At 41.9% G+C, this 13070-nt stretch overlaps 6 non-coding genes across 6 annotated transcripts; 1 reads left to right on the top strand and 5 right to left on the bottom strand.

The window, feature by feature from the left end:
• Positions 1–1208: 1208 nt before the first annotated feature.
• Positions 1209–1282, bottom strand: TRNAT-AGU (transfer RNA threonine (anticodon AGU)). Its single transcript has one exon. It is a non-coding gene; the product is annotated as a tRNA-Thr (tRNA).
• Positions 1283–5467: 4185 nt separating this feature from the next.
• Positions 5468–5541, bottom strand: TRNAT-AGU (transfer RNA threonine (anticodon AGU)). The gene has a single exon. It is a non-coding gene; the product is annotated as a tRNA-Thr (tRNA).
• Positions 5542–7597: 2056 nt separating this feature from the next.
• On the bottom strand, positions 7598–7671 carry TRNAT-AGU (transfer RNA threonine (anticodon AGU)). The gene has a single exon. It is a non-coding gene; the product is annotated as a tRNA-Thr (tRNA).
• A 2055-nt stretch (positions 7672–9726) lies between these two features.
• Positions 9727–9800, bottom strand: TRNAT-AGU (transfer RNA threonine (anticodon AGU)). The gene has a single exon. It is a non-coding gene; the product is annotated as a tRNA-Thr (tRNA).
• Positions 9801–11223: 1423 nt separating this feature from the next.
• Positions 11224–11305, top strand: TRNAS-UGA (transfer RNA serine (anticodon UGA)). The gene has a single exon. It is a non-coding gene; the product is annotated as a tRNA-Ser (tRNA).
• A 551-nt stretch (positions 11306–11856) lies between these two features.
• On the bottom strand, positions 11857–11930 carry TRNAT-AGU (transfer RNA threonine (anticodon AGU)). The gene has a single exon. It is a non-coding gene; the product is annotated as a tRNA-Thr (tRNA).
• Positions 11931–13070: the final 1140 nt, after the last annotated feature.

The following is a 13070-nucleotide window of genomic DNA, read 5'->3' as shown; positions in this document are numbered from 1 at the left end:
GTTTCAGGCCAAGACATTGAAGCGCTCCAATAATCCTGCACCAATTCGCACACACCGGGGAGCATCACCAAAGAACACAGATAGTATTTAATGAGCTGCACTGAACGTGCTTCAATAACAAGAGCTGCATGACCATCACTCTCCAGAAAAGATGGATTGAAGGCAAGAATCATCCGCAGACCCTCCCATCTGCCACACTCATCCAGAAAGGTACTGGTCTCGGCTTGGTAGCACTCGCATGCTCAATGCTATGCAGGTTCATCTCACACCCGAGCTTAATCCATACCACACACTGTCACTCACTGGGCTCTCAATTCTTAACCCTTCACTTCCTGTACCTTTTTCTCTGTACTCCTTACCCAATCTCTCATACCTGGCCCTCCCTTCACTTTCATAGAACTGGACCCTTGCTGCGCCTTCTTCTGTGATTCTCCAGAGAACACAGTTTATAACCTTATAAAGAAGATTATGTGCTCAATATTGTCTGCGCCTTCCCTTCATTAACTAACATCTTTTACCCATACTATAGACCACATTACAGCTTATTTATGAGTGAGTGCACATCTTGAAAGGTGTAGTCGTGGCCGAGTGGTTAAGGCGATGGACTTGCAATCCATTGGTGTCTCACCGTGCAGTTTCGAATCCTGCCGACTACGCTTTCCTTTTTTATTATGTCATTACATTTTGACGTGGAAACTAATTATGTGGTTCGTAACCATCTGCATATCCGCATAATTGTGTCTTTGCTACTCTTGTGCTAAGTGTGCTGCACCTGTTGTTTGAAGCTTGCATTACTGCTTCCCATGTTGTACTTTGATGGCAGTGCAGCTTAAAAACATCTTTTCACTTCACAAAACCAAACTGATACTGAAATGCGCATACTCTCATACAAGTGAATTGATGTATCTTCTGCATTTGTTCATATCACTAACACCTGGCAGACATTAAAGCATGGCTGGATATTTATTGGTTAAAAAAATATGGAAATATACCAGTTTCAGCTTTATTTTTCTCACAAAACCCATAATAAATATGGATGAATACAGATAAAGTTGACAACAAATTAAATATGGATAAATACAGACGGAAATGTCAAAAAAATAAACACCATAAAACCGGGAGCCCTAAATATAATAGGACCAACTGGGTTTACAAAGAATGAGTCTATTATCTAACAGTACCTCTTCTATGAGGTTGTGTAAAACAAAAGGTACTGCTGAGATTCGAACTCAGGATCTCCTGTTTACTAAACAGGCGCTTTAACCAACTAAGCCACAGCACCTATTCTGTTTCACGACTCACCACTGTACCTTCTGTCCTGGTGTCACTGTGAGGCCCTGCATATTTTTCTGTCTTGAAAGATTTGATATTTTTCAGCTGCTACCGAAAAGAAAATGGAGAATTAAAATCTGATATTAAGATGGAAATATTACAAAGAGGGTCATGAAAAACTAATATCATTATACGTACGTATCTGTATTTATTTTCTAAAGTTTTACACTGATGGGCCAGGGGCTCAATGCATTCGTTAAACTAAACCAGATTACAATTATTTAAAGGTCACCAATATACACAAGATCATTCCTGATGCCTACATTACCCATGTGCTCTTTCCTTCACCTCTCGTGACCTCTGGACATCCCACCAAGAAGCAGAGGAACCGCAACTCACGGAGAGAAAGTGTCACATCAGTGACGCGTCCATGTTCAAACAGCACTTCACAAAGTGCACTTTGAGAGACCCAAGAAAACTTGGCAGAGGCGGGTATCACAGCAAGGAGGGCTGATAGCCCGCAGTGCCCTTTACATGGCTATAGCAATACTCACCCTGGTCCTGGTCCAAACATCAGCCACCAGAGCTCAGTAAATTACCAGAATAAACAGCAACCCTATATGGTGTTTTTATAGCCTTGTTTTTTAATGGATTTCTTTTCTACTTTATGGAAAAGGTGTTGCCCGTACGGAGATCGAACTCACAGCCTTGGTGTTACTAGCACCATGCTCTAACCAACTGACCTAACCGGCCAAAGCATAATGTAATACTAAAGGAGTTCTATTGAAACTGAAGAGGCAGTGACTGTACACAGAGACATTGAATAGACAGACAGACAGGCCATTGCTGACCCATCATAGTTTCAGGCCAAGACATTGAAGCGCTCCAATAATCCTGCACCAATTCGCACACACCGGGGAGCATCACCAAAGAACACAGATAGTATTTAATGAGCTGCACTGAACGTGCTTCAATAACAAAAGCTGCACGACCATCACTCCCCAGAAAAGATGGATTGAAGGCAAGAATCATCCGTAGACCCTCCCATCTGCCACACTCATCCAGAAAGGTACTGGTCTCGGCTTGGTAGCACTCGCATGCTCAATGCTATGCAGGTTCATCTCACACCCGAGCTTAATCCATACCACACACTGTCACTCACTGGGCTCTCAATCCTTAACCCTTCACTTCCTGTACCTTTTTCTCTGTACTCCTTACCCAATCTCTCATACCTGCCCCTCCCTTCACTTTCATAGAACTGGACCCTTGCTGCGCCTTCTTCTGTGATTCTCCAGAGAACACAGTTTATAACCTTATAAAGAAGATTATGTACTCAATATTGTCTGCGCCTTCCCTTCATTAACTAACATATTTTACCCATACTATAGACCACATTACAGCTTATTTATGAGTGAGTGCACATCTTGAAAGGTGTAGTCATGGCCGAGTGGTTAAGGCGATGGACTTGCAATCCATTGGTGTCTCACCGCGCAGTTTCGAATCCTGCCGACTACGCTTTCCTTTTTATTATGTCATTACATTTTGACGTGGAAACTAATTATGTGGTTCGTAACCATCTGCATATCCGCATAATTGTGTCTTTGCTACTCTTGTGCTAAGTGTGCTGCACCTGTTGTTTGAAGCTTGCATTACTGCTTCCCATGTTGTACTTTGATGGCAGTGCAGCTTAAAAACATCTTTTCACTTCACAAAACCAAACTGATACTGAAATGCGCATACTCTCATATAAGTGAATTGATGTATCTTCTGCATTTGTTCATATCACTAACACCTGGCAGACATTAAAGCATGGCTGCATATTTATTGGTTAAAAAAATATGGAAATATACCAGTTTCAGCTTTATTTTCTCACAAAACCCATAATAAATATGGATGAATACAGATAAAGTTGACGACAAATTAAATATGGATAAATACAGACGGAAATGTCAAAAAAATAAACACCATAAAACCGGGAGCCCTAAATATAATAGGACCAACTGGGTTTACAAAGAATGAGTCTATTATCTAACAGTACCTCTTCTATGAGGTTGTGTAAAACAAAAGGTACTGCTGAGATTCGAACTCAGGATCTCCTGTTTACTAGACAGGCGCTTTAACCAACTAAGCCACAGAAACTACTCTGTTTCACGACTCACCACTGTACCTTCTGTCCTGGTGTCACTGTGAGGCCCTGCATATTTTTCTGTCTTGAAAGATTTGATATTTTTCAGCTGCTACCGAAAAGAAAATGGAGAATTAAAATCTGATATTAAGATGGAAATATTACAAAGAGGGTCATGAAAAACTAATATCATTATACGTACGTATCTGTATTTATTTTCTAAAGTTTTACACTGATGGGCCAGGGGCTCAATGCATTCGTTAAACTAAACCAGATTACAATTATTTAAAGGTCACCAATATACACAAGATCATTCCTGATGCCTACATTACCCATGTGCTCTTTCCTTCACCTCTCGTGACCTCTGGACATCCCACCAAGAAGCAGAGGAACCGCAACTTACGGAGAGAAAGTGTCACATCAGTGACGCGTCCATGTTCAAACAGCACTTCACAAAGTGCACTTTGAGAGACCCAAGAAAACTTGGCAGAGGCGGGTATCACAGCAAGGAGGGCTGATAGCCCGCAGTGCCCTTTACATGGCTATAGCAATACTCACCCTGGTCCTGGTCCAAACATCAGCCACCAGAGCTCAGTAAATTACCAGAATAAACAACAACCCTATATGGTGTTTTTATAGCCTTGTTTTTTAATGGATTTCCTTTCTACTTTATGGAAAAGGTGTTGCCCGTACGGAGATCGAACTCACAGCCTTGGTGTTACTAGCACCATCCTCTAACCAACTGACCTAACCGGCCAACGCATAATGTGATACTAAAGGAGTTCTATTGAAACTGAAGAGGCAGTGACTGTACACAGAGACATTGAATAGACAGACAGACAGGCCATTGCTGACCCATCATAGTTTCAGGCCAAGACATTGAAGCGCTCCAATAATCCTGCACCAATTCGCACACACCGGGGAGCATCACCAAAGAACACAGATAGTATTTAATGAGCTGCACTGAACGTGCTTCAATAACAAGAGCTGCACGACCATCACTCCCCAGAAAAGATGGATTGAAGGCAAGAATCATCCGCAGACCCTCCCATCTGCCACACTCATCCAGAAAGGTACTGGTCTCGGCTTGGTAGCACTCGCATGCTCAATGCTATGCAGGTTCATCTCACACCCGAGCTTAATCCATACCACACACTGTCACTCACTGGGCTCTCAATCCTTAACCCTTCACTTCCTGTACCTTTTTCTCTGTACTCCTTACCCAATCTCTCATACCTGGCCCTCCCTTCACTTTCATAGAACTGGACCCTTGCTGCGCCTTCTTCTGTGATTCTCCAGAGAACACAGTTTATAACCTTATAAAGAAGATTATGTGCTCAATATTGTCTGCGCCTTCCCTTCATTAACTAACATCTTTTACCCATACTATAGACCACATTACAGCTTATTTATGAGTGAGTGCACATCTTGAAAGGTGTAGTCGTGGCCGAGTGGTTAAGGCGATGGACTTGCAATCCATTGGTGTCTCACCGTGCAGTTTCGAATCCTGCCGACTACGCTTTCCTTTTTATTATGTCATTACATTTTGACGTGGAAACTAATTATGTGGTTCGTAACCATCTGCATATCCGCATAATTGTGTCTTTGCTACTCTTGTGCTAAGTGTGCTGCACCTGTTGTTTGAAGCTTGCATTACTGCTTCCCATGTTGTACTTTGATGGCAGTGCAGCTTAAAAACATCTTTTCACTTCACAAAACCAAACTGATACTGAAATGCGCATACTCTCATATAACTGAATTGATGTATCTTCTGCATTTGTTCATATCACTAACACCTGACAGACATTAAAGCATGGCTGGATATTTATTGGTTAAAAAAATATGGAAATATACCAGTTTCAGCTTTATTTTTCTCACAAAACCCATAATAAATATGGATGAATACAGATAAAGTTGACAACAAATTAAATATGGATAAATACAGACGGAAATGTCAAAAAAATAAACACCATAAAACCGGGAGCCCTAAATATAATAGGACCAACTGGGTTTACAAAGAATGAGTCTATTATCTAACAGTACCTCTTCTATGAGGTTGTGTAAAACAAAAGGTACTGCTGAGATTCAAACTCAGGATCTCCTGTTTACTAAACAGGCGCTTTAACCAACTAAGCCACAGCACCTACTCTGTTTCACGACTCACCACTGTACCTTCTGTCCTGGTGTCACTGTGAGGCCCTGCATATTTTTCTGTCTTGAAAGATTTGATATTTTTCAGCTGCTACCGAAAAGAAAATGGAGAATTAAAATCTGATATTAAGATGGAAATATTACAAAGAGGGTCATGAAAAACTAATATCATTATACGTACGTATCTGTATTTATTTTCTAAAGTTTTACACTGATGGGCCAGGGGCTCAATGCATTCGTTAAACTAAACCAGATTACAATTATTTAAAGGTCACCAATATAAACAAGATCATTCCTGATGCCTACATTACCCATGTGCTCTTTCCTTCACCTCTCGTGACCTCTGGACATCCCACCAAGAAGCAGAGGAACCGCAACTCACGGAGAGAAAGTGTCACATCAGTGACGCGTCCATGTTCAAACAGCACTTCACAAAGTGCACTTTGAGAGACCCAAGAAAACTTGGCAGAGGCGGGTATCACAGCAAGGAGGGCTGATAGCCCGCAGTGCCCTTTACATGGCTATAGCAATACTCACCCTGGTCCTGGTCCAAACATCAGCCACCAGAGCTCAGTAAATTACCAGAATAAACAACAACCCTATATGGTGTTTTTATAGCCTTGTTTTTTAATGGATTTCCTTTCTACTTTATGGAAAAGGTGTTGCCCGTACGGAGATCGAACTCACAGCCTTGGTGTTACTAGCACCATCCTGTAACCAACTGACCTAACCGGCCAACGCATAATGTGATACTAAAGGAGTTCTATTGAAACTGAAGAGGCAGTGACTGTACACAGAGACATTGAATAGACAGACAGACAGGCCATTGCTGACCCATCATAGTTTCAGGCCAAGACATTGAAGCGCTCCAATAATCCTGCACCAATTCGCACACACCGGGGAGCATCACCAAAGAACACAGATAGTATTTAATGAGCTGCACTGAACGTGCTTCAATAACAAGAGCTGCACGACCATCACTCCCCAGAAAAGATGGATTGAAGGCAAGAATCATCCGCAGACCCTCCCATCTGCCACACTCATCCAGAAAGGTACTGGTCTCAGCTTGGTAGCACTCGCATGCTCAATGCTATGCAGGTTCATCTCACACCCGAGCTTAATCCATACCACACACTGTCACTCACTGGGCTCTCAATCCTTAACCCTTCACTTCCTGTACCTTTTTCTCTGTACTCCTTACCCAATCTCTCATACCTGCCCCTCCCTTCACTTTCATAGAACTGGACCCTTGCTGCGCCTTCTTCTGTGATTCTCCAGAGAACACAGTTTATAACCTTATAAAGAAGATTATGTGCTCAATATTGTCTGCGCCTTCCCTTCATTAACTAACATCTTTTACCCATACTATAGACCACATTACAGCTTATTTATGAGTGAGTGCACATCTTGAAAGGTGTAGTCATGGCCGAGTGGTTAAGGCGATGGACTTGCAATCCATTGGTGTCTCACCGCGCAGTTTCAAATCCTGCCGACTACGCTTTCCTTTTTATTATGTCATTACATTTTGACATGGAAACTAATTATGTGGTTCGTAACCATCTGCATATCCGCATAATTGTGTCTTTCCTACTCTTGTGCTAAGTGTGCTGCACCTGTTGTTTGAAGCTTGCATTACTGCTTCCCATGTTGTACTTTGATGGCAGTGCAGCTTAAAAACATCTTTTCACTTCACAAAACCAAACTGATACTGAAATGCGCATACTCTCATATAAGTGAATTGATGTATCTTCTGCATTTGTTCATATCACTAACACCTGGCAGACATTAAAGCATGGCTGCATATTTATTGGTTAAAAAAATATGGAAATATACCAGTTTCAGCTTTATTTTTCTCACAAAACCCATAATAAATATGGATGAATACAGATAAAGTTGACAACAAATTAAATATGGATAAATACAGACGGAAATGTCAAAAAAATAAACACCATAAAACCGGGAGCCCTAAATATAATAGGACCAACTGGGTTTACAAAGAATGAGTCTATTATCTAACAGTACCTCTTCTATGAGGTTGTGTAAAACAAAAGGTACTGCTGAGATTCGAACTCAGGATCTCTTGTTTACTAGACAGGCGCTTTAACCAACTAAGCCACAGCACCTACTCTGTTTCACGACTCACCACTGTACCTTCTGTCCTGGTGTCACTGTGAGGCCCTGCATATTTTTCTGTCTTGAAAGATTTGATATTTTTCAGCTGCTACCGAAAAGAAAATGGAGAAGAAAAATCTGATATTAAGATGGAAATATTATAAAGAGGGTCATGAAAAACTAATATCATTATACGTACATATCTGTATTTATTTTCTAAAGTTTTACACTGATGGGCCAGGGGCTCAATGCATTCGTTAAACTAAACCAGATTACAATTATTTAAAGGTCACCAATATACACAAGATCATTCCTGATGCCTACATTACCCATGTGCTCTTTCCTTCACCTCTCGTGACCTCTGGACATCCCACCAAGAAGCAGAGGAACCGCAACTCACGGAGAGAAAGTGTCACATCAGTGACGCGTCCATGTTCAAATAGCACTTCACAAAGTGCACTTTGAGAGACCCAAGAAAACTTGGCAGAGGCGGGTATCACAGCAAGGAGGGCTGATAGCCCGCAGTGCCCTTTACATGGCTATAGCAATACTCACCCTGGTCCTGGTCCAAACATCAGCCACCAGAGCTCAGTAAATTACCAGAATAAACAACAACCCTATATGGTGTTTTTATAGCCTTGTTTTTTAATGGATTTCTTTTCTACTTTATGAAAAAGGTGTTGCCCGTACAGAGATCGAACTCACAGCCTTGGTGTTACTAGCACCATGCTCTAACCAACTGACCTAACCGGCCAAAGCATAATGTGATACTAAAGGAGTTCTATTGAAACTGAAGAGGCAGTGACTGTACACAGAGACATTGAATAGACAGACAGACAGGCCATTGCTGACCCATCATAGTTTCAGGCCAAGACATTGAAGCGCTCCAATAATCCTGCACCAATTCGCACACACCGGGGAGCATCACCAAAGAACACAGATAGTATTTAATGAGCTGCACTGAACGTGCTTCAATAACAAGAGCTGCACGACCATCACTCCCCAGAAAAGATGGATTGAAGGCAAGAATCATCCGCAGACCCTCCCATCTGCCACACTCATCCAGAAAGGTACTGGTCTCGGCTTGGTAGCACTCGCATGCTCAATGCTATGCAGGTTCATCTCACACCCGAGCTTAATCCATACCACACACTGTCACTCACTGGGCTCTCAATCCTTAACCCTTCACTTCCTGTACCTTTTTCTCTGTACTCCTTACCCAATCTCTCATACCTGGCCCTCCCTTCACTTTCATAGAACTGGACCCTTGCTGCGCCTTCTTCTGTGATTCTCCAGAGAACACAGTTTATAACCTTATAAAGAAGATTATGTGCTCAATATTGTCTGCGCCTTCCCTTCATTAACTAACATCTTTTACCCATACTATAGACCACATTACAGCTTATTTATGAGTGAGTGCACATCTTGAAAGGTGTAGTCGTGGCCGAGTGGTTAAGGCGATGGACTTGCAATCCATTGGTGTCTCACCGTGCAGTTTCGAATCCTGCCGACTACGCTTTCCTTTTTATTATGTCATTACATTTTGACGTGGAAACTAATTATGTGGTTCGTAACCATCTGCATATCCGCATAATTGTGTCTTTGCTACTCTTGTGCTAAGTGTGCTGCACCTGTTGTTTGAAGCTTGCATTACTGCTTCCCATGTTGTACTTTGATGGCAGTGCAGCTTAAAAACATCTTTTCACTTCACAAAACCAAACTGATACTGAAATGCGCATACTCTCATATAACTGAATTGATGTATCTTCTGCATTTGTTCATATCACTAACACCTGACAGACATTAAAGCATGGCTGGATATTTATTGGTTAAAAAATATGGAAATATACCAGTTTCAGCTTTATTTTTCTCACAAAACCCATAATAAATATGGATGAATACAGATAAAGTTGACAACAAATTAAATATGGATAAATACAGACGGAAATGTCAAAAAAATAAACACCATAAAACCGGGAGCCCTAAATATAATAGGACCAACTGGGTTTACAAAGAATGAGTCTATTATCTAACAGTACCTCTTCTATGAGGTTGTGTAAAACAAAAGGTACTGCTGAGATTCGAACTCAGGATCTCCTGTTTACTAAACAGGCGCTTTAACCAACTAAGCCACAGCACCTACTCTGTTTCACGACTCACCACTGTACCTTCTGTCCTGGTGTCACTGTGAGGCCCTGCATATTTTTCTGTCTTGAAAGATTTGATATTTTTCAGCTGCTACCGAAAAGAAAATGGAGAATTAAAATCTGATATTAAGATGGAAATATTACAAAGAGGGTCATGAAAAACTAATATCATTATACGTACGTATCTGTATTTATTTTCTAAAGTTTTACACTGATGGGCCAGGGGCTCAATGCATTCGTTAAACTAAACCAGATTACAATTATTTAAAGGTCACCAATATAAACAAGATCATTCCTGATGCCTACATTACCCATGTGCTCTTTCCTTCACCTCTCGTGACCTCTGGACATCCCACCAAGAAGCAGAGGAACCGCAACTCACGGAGAGAAAGTGTCACATCAGTGACGCGTCCATGTTCAAACAGCACTTCACAAAGTGCACTTTGAGAGACCCAAGAAAACTTGGCAGAGGCGGGTATCACAGCAAGGAGGGCTGATAGCCCGCAGTGCCCTTTACATGGCTATAGCAATACTCACCCTGGTCCTGGTCCAAACATCAGCCACCAGAGCTCAGTAAATTACCAGAATAAACAACAACCCTATATGGTGTTTTTATAGCCTTGTTTTTTAATGGATTTCTTTTCTACTTTATGGAAAAGGTGTTGCCCGTACGGAGATCGAACTCACAGCCTTGGTGTTACTAGCACCATGCTCTAACCAACTGACCTAACCGGCCAAAGCATAATGTAATACTAAATGAGTTCTATTGAAACTGAAGAGGCAGTGACTGTACACAGAGACATTGAATAGACAGACAGACAGGCCATTGCTGACCCATCATAGTTTCAGGCCAAGACATTGAAGCGCTCCAATAATCCTGCACCAATTCGCACACACCGGGGAGCATCACCAAAGAACACAGATAGTATTTATTGAGCTGCACTGAACGTGCTTCAATAACAAGAGCTGCACGACCATCACTCCCCAGAAAAGATGGATTGAAGGCAAGAATCATCCGCAGACCCTCCCATCTGCCACACTCATCCAGAAAGGTACTGGTCTCGGCTTGGTAGCACTCGCATGCTCAATGCTATGCAGGTTCATCTCACACCCGAGCTTAATCCATACCACACACTGTCACTCACTGGGCTCTCAATCCTTAACCCTTCACTTCCTGTACCTTTTTCTCTGTACTCCTTACCCAATCTCTCATACCTGCCTCTCCCTTCACTTTCATAGAACTGGACCCTTGCTGCGCCTTCTTCTGTGATTCTCCAGAGAACACAGTTTATAACCTTATAAAGAAGATTATGTGCTCAATATTGTCTGCGCCTTCCCTTCATTAACTAACATCTTTTACCCATACTATAGACCACATTACAGCTTATTTATGAGTGAGTGCACATCTTGAAAGGTGTAGTCGTGGCCGAGTGGTTAAGGCAATGGACTTGAAATCCATTAAGGTCTCCCCGCGCAGGTTCGAATCCTGCCGACTACGCTTTCCTTTTTATTATGTCATTACATTTTGACGTGGAAACTAATTATGTGGTTCGTAAACATCTGCATATCCGCATAATTGTGTCTTTGCTACTCTTGTGCCAAGTGTGCTGCACCTGTTGTTTGAAGCTTGCATTACTGCTTCCCATGTTGTACTTTGATGGCAGTGCAGCTTAAAAACATCTTTTCACTTCACAAAACCAAACTGATACTGAAATGCGCATACTCTCATATAAGTGAATTGATTTATCTTCTGCATTTGTTCATATCACTAACACCTGGCAGACTTTAAAGCATGGCTGCATATTTATTGGTTAAATAAATATGGAAATATACCAGTTTCAGCTTTATTTTTCTCACAAAACCCATAATAAATATGGATGAATACAGATAAAGTTGACAACAAATTAAATATGGATAAATACAGACGGAAATGTCAAAAAAATAAACACCATAAAACCGGGAGCCCTAAATATAATAGGACCAACTGGGTTTACAAAGAATGAGTCTATTATCTAACAGTACCTCTTCTATGAGGTTGTGTAAAACAAAAGGTACTGCTGAGATTCGAACTCAGGATCTTCTGTTTACTAGACAGGCGCTCTAACCAACTAAGCCACAGCACCTACTCTGTTACACGGCTCACCACTGTACCTTCTGTCCTGGTGTCACTGTGAGGCCCTGCATATTTGTCTGTCTTGAAAGATTTGATATTTTTCAGCTGCTACCGAAAAGAAAATGGAGAATTAAAATCTGATATTAAGATGGAAATATTACAAAGAGGGTCATGAAAAACTAATATCATTATACGTACGTATCTGTATTTATTTTCTAAAGTTTTACACTGATGGGCCAGGGGCTCAATGCATTCGTTAAACTAAACCAGATTACAATTATTTAAAGGTCACCAATATACACAAGATCATTCCTGATGCCTACATTACCCATGTGCTCTTTCCTTCACCTCTCGTGACCTCTGGACATCCCACCAAGAAGCAGAGGAACCGCAACTCACGGAGAGAAAGTGTCACATCAGTGACGCGTCCATGTTCAAACAGCACTTCACAAAGTGCACTTTGAGAGACCCAAGAAAACTTGGCAGAGGCGGGTATCACAGCAAGGAGGGCTGATAGCCCGCAGTGCCCTTTACATGGCTATAGCAATACTCACCCTGGTCCTGGTCCAAACATCAGCCACCAGAGCTTAGTAAATTACCAGAATAAACAACAACCCTATATGGTGTTTTTATAGCCTTGTTTTTTAACCCCTTGCATGCCCGCCCCTTTCCCCGCCCAGTGCCGCGCTTTGTATTAGCGGGCGGAGTTCATGACGAGCTGGACTCGTCATGGGCACAGCGCCACCGCAGCCCATGACGAGTCCAGCTCGTCATGGGCACTGAAGGGGTTAATGGATTTCTTTTCTACTTTATGGAAAAGGTGTTGCCCGTACGGAGATCGAACTCACAGCCTTGGTGTTACTAGCACCATGCTCTAACCAACTGACCTAACCGGCCAAAGCATAATGTAATACTAAAGGAGTTCTATTGAAACTGAAGAGGCAGTGACTGTACACAGAGACATTGAATAGACAGACAGACAGGCCATTGCTGACCCATCATAGTTTCAGGCCAAGACATTGAAGCGCTCCAATAATCCTGCACCAATTCGCACACACCGGGGAGCATCACCAAAGAACACAGATAGTATTTAATGAGCTGCACTGAACGTGCTTCAATAACAAGAGCTGCATGACCATCACTCTCCAGA

The sequence above is a fragment of the Triturus cristatus genome, chromosome 4_2 (assembly GCF_964204655.1).
Source record: "Triturus cristatus chromosome 4_2, aTriCri1.1, whole genome shotgun sequence".
Lineage (NCBI taxonomy): Eukaryota > Metazoa > Chordata > Amphibia > Caudata > Salamandridae > Triturus > Triturus cristatus.
This window is presented reverse-complemented; position numbering and strand designations above follow the sequence as displayed.